At 40.8% G+C, this 15,126-nt stretch overlaps 1 protein-coding gene across 18 annotated transcripts in view; it reads left to right on the plus strand.

The window, feature by feature from the left end:
• Positions 1-2,610: 2,610 nt before the first annotated feature.
• LOC135306386 (poly(rC)-binding protein 3-like) overlaps positions 2,611-15,126 on the plus strand; it is a 498,603-nt gene continuing 486,087 nt past the window's right edge. For 9 of the 18 annotated variants that reach the window (XM_064430246.1, XM_064430258.1, XM_064430248.1 and 6 more), the window contains exon 1: positions 2,611-3,150. The gene's annotated coding sequence lies outside the window, so the exon portion shown is untranslated. The remainder of the gene's footprint in view (positions 3,151-15,126) is intronic. The other 9 variants (XM_064430378.1, XM_064430339.1, XM_064430353.1 and 6 more) reach the window with 7 other exon arrangements.

Consider the following 15,126-nt stretch of genomic DNA (forward strand, 5'->3'; position numbering starts at 1 on the left):
TGATCTTAACCTTTGTCATCATTTCCATTCACTTAAATGTATGTTTAAGCTGTAAAACTGTTTCCCAGCATGCAAAAGACTTGAGTGCCAAGTTATGCTTGCAAATCAGCCATTAAATATGCAGATCCTGTGACATGGAAACTGAAACGTACATTTTACAAAGATATGCTGGCATTTGAACATTTTGTATTTGGGTGTTCTTGAACACCACCAGTGTGTATGCTTTTCATCATTCAACTATAAAGCCGTTCATCAAAAGGGGATTTTGGTTTTGTTATGTTTTTGGGGTTGTTTTTAACTGGAATAAAAAATAATAGCTCTGTGCAAATTTGAGAAAGTCAATAGGGACACAGAGCTATAATTGACAGTAAGTACTACCCTGATATTGCTGGGCATAGAGCAGCTAAGGGAACTGGTAATGGTCAGGGCCTCACACTGCATACTGAATGGACCTGTGGTTTACAGTGAACTGACGCTTTTGTAACAGTGCAAGATGATTCATAAATATTAAAAACCAATGAGAATTCATGTTAATACATGCTAACTGAGATGCGGTTTCTTGAAAATGAACTGAAATTAAAGAAAATATTTACTAGCATAATGTATAAAACATTGCCCTCACTTTAATGTATAAAATTATTTCCCAACTTAGTTATTGCAGAAATCAAGACCCAAAGTATCACAGTTTATTTCCAATGTCTTTACTCCCTTTAGTATGGCTAGGAATAATTCTGTACGTATTTGGTTTCTTAAAAAAGGGAGACATGATCCAAATCCTGTAAACACTTGGGTTCATCCTTGATACTGCTGAATAATTTGGCTCAATAAGAAATGTCAAGAAATTGAGCCTGCAAAAAGACAGAAGAGGATCTTATTCCTCTGATTCCTGTGAGAAGCTCACTTAAGGAACTACAGGCTCTTACTTTATTTCTACTTCATATGAGAGATTTGGAAAGTTCATTATTCTTCCAGTTCCTCCTTCCTGTAAACTCAGAGCAAGTACCTTTAATCTGGAAGGAAACAAAGAGTTAAAATATAGAATAATGAATTTTTTTGTTCATTCTGGGGATGTATTTTTTCTATTTAATTTAGCAAGGGTGTTCTGGTTCTAACCAAGACTTGGGTTCAAAATATTTTACCTCCTCCTCTATTTCAGCTGATAGTGAGTGGTAAGCCAGAGTACAGAAGTAACTACTGTAACTCCTGAGAGGCCCTGTGGGAGTGCTCCAAAGCCACCTGTGAGGCCAGAGCCATGCTGAATGGCAAAGGCACTCCACACCCCTTGCTGATGGTTTGGTTCCCAACCATTTGGCCACCATGACCTGCTCATCAAGGCTGCCTGTGGACCCCCACTGGAAGCTGGTTCACACATCCTCTCTCCAGGTAGCCAGGACAGTGTTTAGGAACAACCACTTCATATCCCGGTACCTCCACAACACTCATTCCAGATACCTTTATCTACTGCCAGCTATCCACAGCCAACCCCAGTGCGAGTAAGCATCTTTCTTAGCATCAGTTTGCATCCTGGAACATACCCTTCTACTATTTACTACATCTATTTACTATATGTACTTACGGAGTACGTATGTACACTTACAGAGTTTGCATACTGGAGCATATCCTTCTACTATTTACTACACATGCTTATCTCAGTGCAACAGCGGTGCTGAAGCACAGCTTGTATATCAGTTGCAGGTTGTGGATCCAACAGCTCGGTCTGCATTTGCTCTCATCATTTATGGGACAATGCCAATTCAAAATCACAAGTCATAAACAGACATATTTACTTGCAGTTGCTAATAGCACTGTAGATAGAAATAAAGAACTTTTTAAAGCTCATTCATTTCTCTGCACTTAAATTCTCCACTTTTGTTTTTTTGTTATTTATGACTTCTTCAGTCTAAGCAATGAAAATGTAAAAAGATGTCCAAAGTCTTTTTATATTTATCTGTTTAAAAACAACTTTAACAGGATTTACTTTTAGTTGCAAAGTACTCCTGAGGGTGTCAAGTCCGGTAAAAATCTTCTTTCAGTAACATGTAAATGTTCTCTGGATTTTGTCAGCTGTTTGAGATAAATGTGACCCGCCGATGGTCCTCACCAGCAGAATGCTGCGAGTGGCTTCCATTTGGACCAGGAAGGAAAACCATCTGCTGGCGCCGCTCTCTGTGAGCCACGCTTCTGTGTCAAAGGCACGGCTGAACGCGGTTTTACTACTTTTGACAGGAATAAGTGCAGTTCTCAGCCTCCCGGCTTGTCACTGATGCTTCCCCCAACGAGCCACGTTGATGTGCCGCTGATAAGAGGCGTCCAGCTGCCCAAACGCCGGCTGCCTCTCAGCACGCCCAACTTTCGCTTCCCACCCCCGAGCTCCCCCTCCCCGCCGGCTGCCGCGGGACGCGCAGCAGCGGGCAAGCACCGCGGGCGGGCAAGCACCCGGCGGGCAGGCGCCGCGCTTCTCCCCGCGCAGCCGCTGGGCCCCGTGGCTGCGCGCACGGCGGCGGAGAGCCCCCGCCCCGCCCGCCGCCGTCCCGGCCGGCGCGGAGCCCGCCCGGGCCCGGCCGCAGCGCTGGCGGCGGGGGGCGCCCGCGGGCGGCGGCGGCGGGAGCGGAAGCGCGGGGGTGGCCGAGCGGCGGCGGCGTGAACGCGGCTGCAGAGCCCCAGCGAGCCGCGGGAGCGCCGCGCCCGCCGCAGCCGCCGGAGCCACCCGGGCGAGGAGCGAGCGCGGCCGCCCGGAGCCGGCTCGGGCCGCGGCAGCCCCGCGGGGAGGCAGCGAGCGGCCCCTCGCCGAAAGCGCGAACACACCCCCGCCCCGCCGCCTCCGCCCGCCCCCAGCGAAGAGAAACAAAACACAGCCCCGGCACCGCCACGCTCTCCCTCCTTCTCCTCTCGGCTTTTGGTGGTTGTTTTTTGGGGTTTTTTAAATTTATTTTTCTTTTAATTTTTTTTTTTTTTCCTTGGGGATTCTCCTCTCTCCTGCCAGACTGACTTACACGTTCTTGATAATTTCTCTTCCCCTCATTTTTTATACTCTTCTCCCTGCTTCCAAACCCTGTGTCTGTGTGTTTCAGTACTATCACAACCTCTGCTAAAAATAGATCTTTTTATACCCTTCCTCCTCTCTGACCCCATCCAACACCCCTTGTTAAGGTGAGTTGTGTCTTTTCATCACTTTTTTCCTTGTGTGTTGTTTTTTCTTTTTTTGGTTTTGGTTGGTTTTATTGTTATTTTGGTTTCGGGTGTTTTTGTTTTGTTTTTGTTTTTTTTCTTTTTCTTGTTTTTTTTTTTTTTCTTTTTTTTTTTTTCCCATTTAGGGCAGGTTTTAGGGAGGAGGGGATGTGGAGGAGATAATTTCATGGGGAGTCAGGCAAAGCCTTATTTTGCCTTCTGCAGCCTCAGCATCATTCCGGACTGCTCCCTTTTATCCCAAGGATGTAGCTAGCTGATGAAAGTGGGGAACTACTCTTCCTTAGCGCTGCGTGCTTGGGAGCCACAGCAACAGCAGGAAAAAAAACCAAGCTTCTCCTTTTTCCTTCGTCCTACCCCCCACTCCCTTCCTCATTCCCTCCTCCTTGCTGTGTCTTTTATTTGTTGTTTATTTATTTTTTTAATATTTTGGTGGGATGTTTGGTTGGGATTTGGTGGTGGGTGGTTTCTCTTTTTTTTAATTTGTTGTTTTGGTGTTTTGTTTTTTGGGTTTTTTTTTTTTGTTTTGTTTTTGGTTTTTTTTTTGTTGTTTTTTTTTCTTCTGTGTGTGTGCTTGGTTTCTGTTTTGAAGCAATACCCAGGGGACTTGGAATGAATTGCATGCAGTGCCAAGGGAGCTCTGTGTGTGTGCACGTGTGTCTTGAGAGTGAGTGTGTGCAAAGTGCATTTGTATTTTGTGTTCCTGGGATGATGAGTGTTAAAGCTACCAAACAATCCCTGTACACAGAACAAGGAGCACAGCAGGGACTGCTGAGGGAGGAACTGGTCAGGGATGCAGGAAAGCTACAGAGCTCTCCACAGAGTTCAGTCCCTTGTGCTCCAGAACATCCTTCCATAGATCATTACTGGCACCTTCAAGGTGATGGCTCCCATTCCTCTCCTGGCTTCTCAGCAGAAGAGTGCAGAAAAGGAAAACTTTACAGCTAATGAGAAAGGATGGCATTTCTGTTCCTCCAGCAGCCCGAGACAGTGTTTTTCCAGGGATGAGTGGGGAAGATACAGTTGTGATCCAGAGTAAATGGATCGTTTGCTGTAACATATTAGTGTTCAGTGAGAAAAAGACACATGAAACATTATCAGTTTGGTCAGCCAGCAGAAGCATTGGAGTCCAGCTTACTTCCCAATTCCAAAGTTGTTTTAGACTGTTTTTCATTCTTCAGAAAACTGTGCCTATTCATGGCAGAAATGTGTTTTTACGGTAAAACAGTCTATTATAAATCTGCTGGGGAACGATTTATTATTCAGAGGCAATCAGGTAATTTATATGTTTCATGGATTTCGCCCAAGTCTTTTAGTGTGCCTTCAATTATGTATTTTACCTATGTGTGTGAAGCGGGGTAATATAGATTTTAGTTGCATTTTAACAAGGTGTTAAGGCATAACTTGCAGGGTGCCATTTGCAAAGTGTCACTTAATATGAAGCAAAATAACAGCCTCTAGCTCTTTTCATGGATTTTTCACATCTCTCTTGTTTGTTTCAAAACAAGTGGCTATTTTGCTTAAGAACTTGTAAGGAAAACTGGCTTCACAATGGTACACAGTTTCAGATATTAGCTCAAAAGTATTAACACTTGTCTGGCTGCGAGACTTGAATTTACTTATAAAATACAAACAAAAAGTACATGAAAGAGCACTTGGTATATATGGTTTTCTAACAGGTTGCATCATATTTGTATCTAAAAGTTTACAAATTAGCTAAAATGGTTGTTGTAATCTGTGTTTGGAGGCCTTCATGGATACAGGAACATTAATGTTTCCTGTCTAGTTAATGCAATTCCAAAATATCCTGTCTTTCCACATGCTGCATAGATAACACTCAGTAAAAATGAGCAGTCATGAAAATAGTCTTGTGCTATCAAGGGACATTTCATCATTTCTTGTTAGCCTAAATTAAAATATTTTACACAAGTTTGCCTTGGAATTTTTTTTTCTGCTGTGGCTGGCTGATTGTGAAAGTGGGAAGCATGGTTTGAGTGAGATGCGACATTCCTAATGCTTGATATCTGAGAGGGGAGAGACACCTGATGTGCTGTGTACATTATTCTTGAAGGGATGCAGGGTAAGAAAAAGGGATGGAAAACAAGCACAGTGCGCTGGCAGTTTAGATAAATAAATGTGGGTGATGCATGTTAGCTTGTCATCTGCGGTTCTGCTGAACCCTGACTGCTGGCTAAACATATTTTCTTGGTAAGCACTGCAATGTGATACAATTTTTCTGGTTTGATAGAGTTTGCTGTTAAAATCACATGTAGCCCAGAACAGTTCTTGTTCAGTAGATAAAAATCATGCCACCTCGTTTTAATCCACAGAAGGCTGAAATATCCACTACTCCTACTGAAGTCACCAGGAGTTACCTGTGATCAGCACTCTTCATGATATTTTATCTCACCATGTCAGGATTTAGGATATTTCCAAAGGATGCTATTGACAGCAGATCTCATTTTGTTTAGATTTTACTTCGGGAGCATATTGTATGTTTACAGGTAGATATTGTCTTTTACCACAGCAACACTAAAATGTATCAGGAAATGGAAAACTCTAAACATTGTTTTTCTCAGGAGCCTTTAAAGAGAATTCTCCTGGTGTCCTTTAACTGTTTCTGGAAAAGCAGTGCTCACTTGAAAATCTACACACTAGGAACCTTTAGTTGGTTGCTTAGCTGTTGGTGAAAAAAAAAAAAAAAGATGGAATGTTTGTACACAAAAAGAGCAAGTCATGTGTTTGGAGTTTTTTAATGACAACTGAAAGACAGGAGTGCTTTCAGCTGGGTATGACAGTGTTGAAGCAAGGTTAATGTTGAGTTTGATCTGGGGGTTGTTCCCATTGGCATGAGTGACAGCACACCAACACTTAGCTTATTCTGTAATGTAGTAACCTAGATTAAACATCTCTTTAATTTATATTTTGAGATTTGGATATGGCATCAAACCTTGGATTTATTCACTTCTAAAGCCTTTTCAGTTTGTTTGTTTTGTGTTTGTTTTGTTTTTGAAACAAGTATTTTAAAGCTGTGAACTTCTATAAACAAAGTAATGGAGTGTTCAATAGTCACTCCAACTTTGTGGACCTTATTGCTGTGAAAGTAAAGTGGGATTTCTCTCTACTGCTAACCAGCTGAAATTATTTTCTTGTATTATTGCACCTTGTTATTCTGCCATGTGAGTCTAATATTCTTAGTCAAAGGAGTTTTTTATTCTGTGGATGTGGTGGTTCCACAAAAGAAGAACGTGTATTTTGTCTTGTCGTATATTAGAAATACCCATCAGGTTCAGTGACATTTTGTTGCAGGGCAAAGTTGCTGTTTCATTTGGGTATACTTATCAAGGAAACTGTATTGATGACGGACTTTCTTAGAGTTTTAACAAAGTAAATGAGAACTGTCACAGGGCTGCCTGGTAATTTTGGGGCTGGGGTGCAGTGGTTTTGTCTGTATCCACGCAGAATGCCATTATGATCTACATTAAAAATCAGTAGCATGTGAAAATATTAATCCATTTTTCTCTTTAGATACCTCTTTCTTTACTAGTTTTAAAATGGTGTGTTTCCATCCGAGTATATTTGTTTTTAAGGTGTTTAGATAAATGATGTTACCTTAAGCAAAGATGACTATTTATTTTGTCTGCTGGAAATACAGTCTTTATAATAAAATAGGTATTTTTCATCTGTTGTACTTGTTTGTGCATAGAAGAAAATTAGTATTTTCCTCCTGGGAAATTTGTTACTCTGAAGATCCAGATGCTGAACACATCTACTAGCAGTTCCCTTCCCAGTCTTGGTGCACATGGATGAGTGTCAGAGGTAACAAGTGCTCAGGCATGGCAGGGAAAGGAAGAGGGTGGCTCTCTGCAAAGCAGGGTGGGGGTCTAATGATCTGCTGCTGCAGTGGCCGAGTTGCTCAGGGCTAAGAGAGCAAAGTGCTCCCTCCCCCTTAACAGTATAAACTCCTCTGTCTTAGGGTTTGCATTCATCAGGCTGCTTGGTTTTCCCTTTATTAGATAGGGATGACTAAATTACAGTCTGGTAGCACTAACACAGCTCTCTGATGACTACTGTTTGTAGGAGAGCAAGTGAAAAGTATTTCTGGACAGGGTTCTCCAGCTAAAGTGGTTTTTTTTGGTATGTTTTTATTTACTCCAGTTTTCCTCGGATTTGCATCCAACTATTATTCCCTACTTGCCCGCGTAGGCTGGAGATTGTCTTGTGTACGGAAAGTGTTTGTAGGAAAGAATGTTATTGTTAACTTTAGACAACGCAGTGTAACTGCTCCATCAATTCCAACCAAATGCAAGAAGAGCTGTGGCATTGGAGCTAAAATGTTCCAAATTTGCTTGATATAAATATGGTATTTCATGTCTCGTGAGGAGAGACACCTTTTTAAACATAATTCAAAGGGATTGCATTTTTCGGAGTGAGTTTTACTCTAAGTCCCAGCGATCACTCATGTCCCAAAGAATCTGCTAGGAGCAGCCCAAATAATTGCAGGTTAATGTGGGGTGTGAGACCATTCCTCCTACTCAATCCACTGCTGCAACTCCATGCTGGTAGATGGGTACCTGTTCCAGCACAGCCATTGTATCAATGACAAAACTTAAATTTTATATAATGCACTATTGATTCCTGCTAGCAGCAAGGCTTTTAACAAGGAGTATGAATCCAAAAATTTTGATTATGGATCTTGCAACATCTGACTTTGTCATCTATGCATTAGATATATTTAGATGCTGTGAACACTTAATCCAAGGAAGCAAAATGCTTCTCTTCTGTAAATGACAGAAAAAATACTTAATTAGTTCATTCATTTGGCCTTTTGAGGTGTAGATGGCTCAGGACTATACATTTCTTGATTAAAATTTGACCCTTGGTTTACTTAAAAATAGTTGCAGAAGGATTTATTATAAATAATTTTTGACAGGCTTTTTTGTGTGCATTTTAAAAAGTAGTTCGTTTTACAGCAAGGTTTTAGGGCCAATCCTGGAAGTCTGATGGGAACTTAGTCCTTTTATTTAATAGTAGTTAATATAAAATTTCATTAATATAAGTGACATGTTGTTGTGGTTTAACCCCAGATGGCAACTAAGCCCCCCATGGCCACTTGCTCACTGCCCTACCAGCAGGATGGGACAGAGAATCCAAAGAGTAAAAGGAAAACCTCATGGGTTGAGCCAAAGACAGTTTATCAGGTAAAGCAAAAGCCACACACACAAGAAAAGCAAAATGAGGAATTCTTCCATCACTTCCTCTGATGTCATCCCCAGGAAAGCCTGGCTCTGTCTGCTCTAACAGTGACTCAGGAAGACAAACACATGGTTCTGAACATCCCTGCCCTTCCTTCTCCCCCAGCTCTATATGCTGCACATGATGCCATATGCTAAGGAATATCTCTTGGATCAGTTGAGGTCAGCTGTGTCCCCTCCCAGATTCTTGTGACCTCCCAGGCTCTTCACTGGTGGGGTGGGGTGAGAAGCTGGAATGGCCTTGATGCTGTGCAAGCACTGGTCAGCAGAAACCAAAATATCCCTTTGTTATCGACATTTTCCAAGAAAAATCCAAACCCCAGCCCCATACTGGCTCCTGTGAAGAAAATGAGTTCTATCCCAGTTAAAACCAGCACATGTATATAGTGACATAATCTGTTTCAAACATACTGGCCCTTTATGTACAACAGTATCTTTTGTAATAAGGCATCTGGAGCTCCCATAAAGATTTTTTAATCTGCAATCAAAATTTGAAAATTTTATGCAAGTGAAAGTGGTAGTGTTCTTTGAGCTCTAGTAGAATAAAGCACCGTGACTGTATGATTCTCTTACCAGTCATACCATTGCCATTCTTTCACCTGGTGAATTCATAAAACATTTACAAGCCAACCTTAGCAGTTTCAGGCAATATCTTTAGGTCATGATGGCTGCCTCAGTAACCTTGAGTACACCAGTACACCAGTTCAAAGACAGTGTGGTGAAAGACAGGGAATGTGAACTAGGAAGGAAATAGGATCTTGAGGTGGGATTAGAAAACCCTTCAGGATAAACAAAAAAGCCTGTCTTTCTGAAGGAGAGGAGAAGTACCTTGCCATGGTGTTCTTCCAAGCTTCTTTGGACTTCCTTGCCAGACAAAATCCGTTTATGAGTAGTGCAGAAACTTAGTGAAATTTTGTAGAATCACAGAACCATAGAATGACTTGGGATTGAAAAGGATGTTAAAGATCATCTGGTTCCAAACCCTGTGGTGGCCATCATCCAGGCACACCTCAGAGGAGATCAGGTTTCAAATTTGTATAACCCAGCTGAGGCTGTAAGAGGAACAGAAAGGTAGAACTTAACAAATGTAAATACTTGTATTTAAATAAGGATGTGAATGGTTCCTTCTCCTGTTGTGATATAAATGGAGAAGTGTGTTCTGTTTCACTGTGTTCCATTTTGATAAGGTTTATACATTTTGCCTTGTAGTATTGAATGGGAAACAATTTGGGCTATAAAAGTATGGAAGTTCAAAGTTAAGTCTTAGCTTTCACTTAACCATTACAGAGGTATGGTCAGTGTCTCAGGAGTTCTCATTGCAGGTCTTGGAAACATCCCCTAAAGTGGCTCTGAATGTGGGGTTTGTGCGATGCTATTCCTACCTGTAAAACGGGATAGCAGAGCTATGGCTAAATTCAGCAATTCCTATTCCTGTTAAATCATTTCTTGACTTCAGTAGGATTTCTTGCCTAAGCGAGAGACTCCAAACAGGCTGGTAGAACGCTGACAACAGGGAAGGTGTGAAGTATCTATTATTATTACTTCAGAGAATCTTATCTTGTATGAGATGGCTCATGTTTCAGGCAGTCTGCATAACTAAACCAAAATTCCTTGGCACTTTCATTTTATTTCTGCAACACGACACTGCTTGATTCCATCACAGGATGAAATAAATGGAAAGTTCTTTATAAAATCTGAGGTCTAAATAAAGCATATCATAAGTATAGCAAGGTTTTAAATATATTAATTCTACATGATAAAAAATATAGTCTTTTAGCTGTATGTTTCTGGTTGTCCATCTACGTGCAAGGAATTATTTTGTCAGTATTTGGATTTTCACCTAACATAAAAATACTTTATGAGTTCTAGAAGCAGGTGGATACTCCATTGGTTGCTTTTTGCATGTCAGAGATGAGACACTGGTGAGGCACTGGAACAGGCTATGCATAGAAGTTGTGGGTGCCCCACCCTTGGAAGTGTTTGAAGCCAGGTTGGATGGGTCTTTGAGCATCCCTGCCCATGGCACCGGGATTAGAACTAGCTGCTCTTAAAGATCCCTTCTAACCCAAACCATTCTATGTTTCTATGTCACAGACATCAATTAGTCATCTCAGCAAACCCCACCCTTGGGTTTTGTAGTGCACAGACAAATATTAAGCAGCAGTAATGGATGAGGAGAAGATAATTTATTTTCCTTCTCTTTTTTTACAGTTAGTTTTCAGTGGTAATGTGGGATAGAGACTAGAAAAGAATTGTAAATGTGACTGTTCCTAGCCATCAGCTTAGTTTTAAAGCTGCATTTTGAGTGGGGATAGGTGCCTGTGTTAGCATTTGGGATTGGCAGAATTCTCCTGCCTGGCAATACGGAAGAATCTGGGGAGAGGAGGATTTTGATTATTTCGAGTTTGAAGGTGAAATCTGCAGTGCCATATGGATAATATCAGATCCTTCACTCCTGTGAGATCTTTCCAGTATGTGTTGCAAAGACAAACTCACGCTTGATCTTCAAGGCTGAAATCTTAAAAGCAACTTCTAAATTTGCGCTCTCATGCAGATTTTGCTTGTGTGTGACACAGACAAGTGCAGCCTAGAGGTGTATGAAATGTGAGGCAGAATCAGGGATAGTAGAATGTATAGAACCAAAGAAATTTTTAAACAAAAGGGTAACAAAGTACCTGCATAAGCAAAAATTAAAAAAAAGAATTAAGTGTGAGGGAGTCTTTAAGAGGCTGGAAGAGGGAAAAGCATTGCTCTGGGATGAGTTTAATAAGATTTAACAGAATGTGAGATAAAAGGCACATAACAAATATCAGAGATTGGAGGCTGGATTGGAAGAAAGCACAACTAATGTTAGAAGGTGAAATTGCAGGCTGAAAGGGAGCTGTACACTGTCAGTTTAAAGTACAGTTTCAAGATCAGCTTAAGTTGGTCTAAATTCCAGCTGCTTCTGCAGAGGGAGTCCTGCACAATCCTCCTTCTCTCCTCTGAATAGTGTGCTGCAACTGGTAATATAAAAAACCAAAAATTTAGCCCAGTCAGGTCCTTGATCCATCTGACTAACTGCTCATATTAACACTACAGCTGCCTCAAGGCACAGGGGAGGGGAGGTACAGGAAAAGCCAGCATTAAATTGACTTAGGCTGCCGATGGATCTGTGCTCTTGGTCTGAAAGTCCTGGTGAGATTCTGAGTTATAAATTATTTAGAAGAGAGTCTGGCTAGGAAGACACAGAGTGGTAACACAATGGAAGGAAGAAGCCACCTGGGACAGTACTTAGAGTGAGCAGTTAAAATGGCTGCATGCAAAGGAAAAAAAGATGTTAAAAACATCTAAGAGGCAAAATAAAGCTTTTAAAAGTCACAAAAAGATAGTATTTATGTTGTCTTTGTATTTAATTCATGGGAACCCCAGCTGATGCAGTCTTTAATTACATGATCAAGCAGGGCATTTTTCCTACTCCTCCCAAGCAGCTCCCCTGTCCCTCATGACCCCGGCTGAGCAGAGCAGTGCCTGTGACCTGGGGCTTGTTTCCACCTCCTTGTGTTATGAATGACAGAGTCCAGTGCTCAGCAGTCCTGCTGGAAGCTTCAGGCTTCCCTCTCACATCCTTCATGTGCATCTCCATCAGAGGCCCCCAGCATATTCCATTCTGACTTTTTATTAACCCAGTGTTTATGGCTCCCAAACAAAACATTTTTCTGCCCCTTTTATCTCAGAGCTGCACCTGCAGTGTGCCATACATGTACAGAATATGTTACGCTTACTTTTAAATGGTAATGCATGATTCAAGTTTCTCCTGAAATAAGAAGAAACTATATAGAAGGATAAAAGTAAATTCAGAATGAAATGCCTTCAGAGAAAAGGAGGAAAAGATTAGAATATGTTTTGTAATGAATGAAATATAAAGCTCCCAGGTCTTACTGGTTATCTTTTTAATGATTTGTTTTAAAATATTAAATGGGGACATTAGATTCTGCAGAAATACACAGACACATGCTAAACCACATTATAGATTCCATTCTTTAGAAGAGAGGGTTGAAAAAAAGCACTTTACCCAGCCCTGTGAGAAATAAAATGCAGGCAGATGATGTCATGCTGTCTAGACTAGAATAAAAGATGTATTTTAAAAAATTTTAGCTAACTTACTTAAATAAAATATTTTGAAAGTCTAAGAAATCATAAGTGTTAGATGATTATCTTAGATTTTGCTTTGATCATGTTCTATGGGTTCTGGTGCCTTTTCATAACATTTTTTTAAAACTTTATTTTCTTCCTTTAAACATACCTATAGAGAATTCCATGCTCATAAGAAGATATGACTGATTCTTCTGGGTTATGCAGTTCAGTCCCTTGCTTCTGCAGCCAAGATGTCATACAATTCCTTTCATGTACTGATCAAACTCCTTCTTACAACTATTTAGGGAGTTTTTTACTTCCCATACTCCATTTGAAGGCTGTTCCAGTTTTCTGGTTTCTTTTCCTCTTAAATATGTTCATGGCCTGCTTTTATTGCTTTGGTTTTGGACTACTTGAGCTGTTGTACTTGACGTTCAATGTAAGATGTTTACTGACTCAGAGTGCTGGACTTAAAAAGCAAAGTTCTTGCTGGACAGAGGCCAGCTATAGTGATGACTGCTAAGTTCTTGTGGAGGATAGATGATGGTGTAGAGTTAGGCACAATAGGTTTCTGATCGTGCTCCCCATTTATGGATGACTAACCTTAAACCAGATTTCACTGCTGACCTTCAGAGTGTAAATGATATGTCAAGAGCCTTACCCACATTTCTCTTTTGGGAGGTTTGATCTTCCAGTGTGCAGTGCTCCACAGGGTTTTTGCAGACTCATTTTCATTTGGCTTAGTTCTGGTTTCTCACTATAAATAGTTCAAGTAAAATAGAAAGAATTTTTGTTTGTAGTTTGAAAAAAGTCCTGTTTCCCCTTTGGATTAAATTTCAGTCGGTGAGAGTTGTGTTCTTAACATTTACACAGATGCAATATTCTAAGCCTTAGCCTTTCAAACAGGAGGTAGCCATTATGCTCTAAGCAAAGTTTTTTTAATATTGGACTATCTAATACTCTTAATGAAGAATGCATTGGATTTCATGTAGCTTTGACACTCTGTTACTGATAAGTACTTCATTTGGGAAGCCAGAAATTACTGACTTTTGATTCTGAGCACATCTTCTGGTTTTAAAATTACTGGTAAAGGGAAGATATATTTTTATTTGTGATCCTTGAAGTATAATGTAAACAGAGCACAGGAAGTTCAAGTGGCTGGCATTTTTATGCTTCAAGAATTTATTTCAAATAACTGTCAAAAAGCTGCAGGTACCCATGTTGGCATACCCTTACCCTGAGCACTGTGTGCAGTTCTGGGCCCTGCAGTTTAAGAAAAATGTGAAGGTTCTTGAATGTGTCCAGAGGAGGGCATCAAAGCTGGAACGTATGTCCTGTGAGGAGCAGCTGAGGACTTTGGGCTTGTCTAGTTTGGAGAAGAGGAGGTTGAAGGGTGACCTTTCCACAGCTTCCTAAGGAGAGAACATGAGGAGAGAGGTGCTCAGCTCTTCTTCTGGGTACTCAGTGACAGGACACACGGGAATGGTTTAGAACTGGACCAGCAAAGGTTCAGACTAGATAGGAAGAAACATTTCTTTACTGAGAGGATGGTCATACATTGGAAAAGGCTCCTTGTAGAGGTGATTGATGCCTCAAGCCTGTCAGTGTTTAAGAGGTATTTTGACAATGATGTGCTTGAACTTTTGGTCAGCCCTGAATTGGTCAGGCAGTTGGACTAGATAATCATTTTAGGTTCCTTCCAAGTAAAATATTCTGTCCATACACAGTATTTTCAGTCTTCTGTTCTTTTTCAGAAATTGTATATGTTATTATACAAGGAGTTAGTGTTTGCCTAAAATGTAATTATTGGCTTTTTAATTTATAAAGAAAACTATTTCTTTGCATATTATTTGTCATTATTTTTCTGTTGGAAATTTAACATGAATGGATAAGATATAGTTCTATTTATCAGATATTTTTTTAAATACCACAGTAAGTTGTATTTACTGTGTCAATGCTATAATACTACTACAAGAAGCAGTATCTGAAACAGTAAAATTCCACAGTGAATGAAGCAGCTGGAACTGTAACTCATATCAGCTGCCCAACACCAAAAACTCCTTTGAGCTTTCTCCTGGGGCCGTTGACATTTGCCTTGCCTGCAGAATGACTATGCATGTTATCTGCAAGGCATTAATCCATTAGTAATGAGCCACCTTTAATCCTGGTGTAGATGTCCTCTTCCTGGAGGAGGGTGTGTGTCACGGCATTAAGATTTCTGTATACCTATGTGGGCAAATAACTTCCCTTGTTGGATTTGTCCCATTTAACCTAGCAGGACTACGGTTTTGAGTGTTTGTAGGAGTCAGCTCTGAGTCATATTTGTCCTGCAGACCTGGGCATGGAAGGGATTCAAAATCCACGCAGGGGAATGGATTTCCAGTGTGTGCGTGCAGAAAGGTTGGGGCTGGGAAGGAGCCTAGAGTCCTTAGCACTAACTCTGTTCATCAACCCAGGATGTTTATGCTTTAAAGAATGCAGCAGTGCACATAGAAGTGTTGTTTGTGTTGCTGTTACTGAAAAAAAAAAAAAAAAAACCAAACCAGAAAAAAAGCCCACACAATTTTTT

The sequence above is a fragment of the Passer domesticus genome, chromosome 1 (genome assembly GCF_036417665.1).
Source record: "Passer domesticus isolate bPasDom1 chromosome 1, bPasDom1.hap1, whole genome shotgun sequence".
NCBI lineage: Eukaryota > Metazoa > Chordata > Aves > Passeriformes > Passeridae > Passer > Passer domesticus.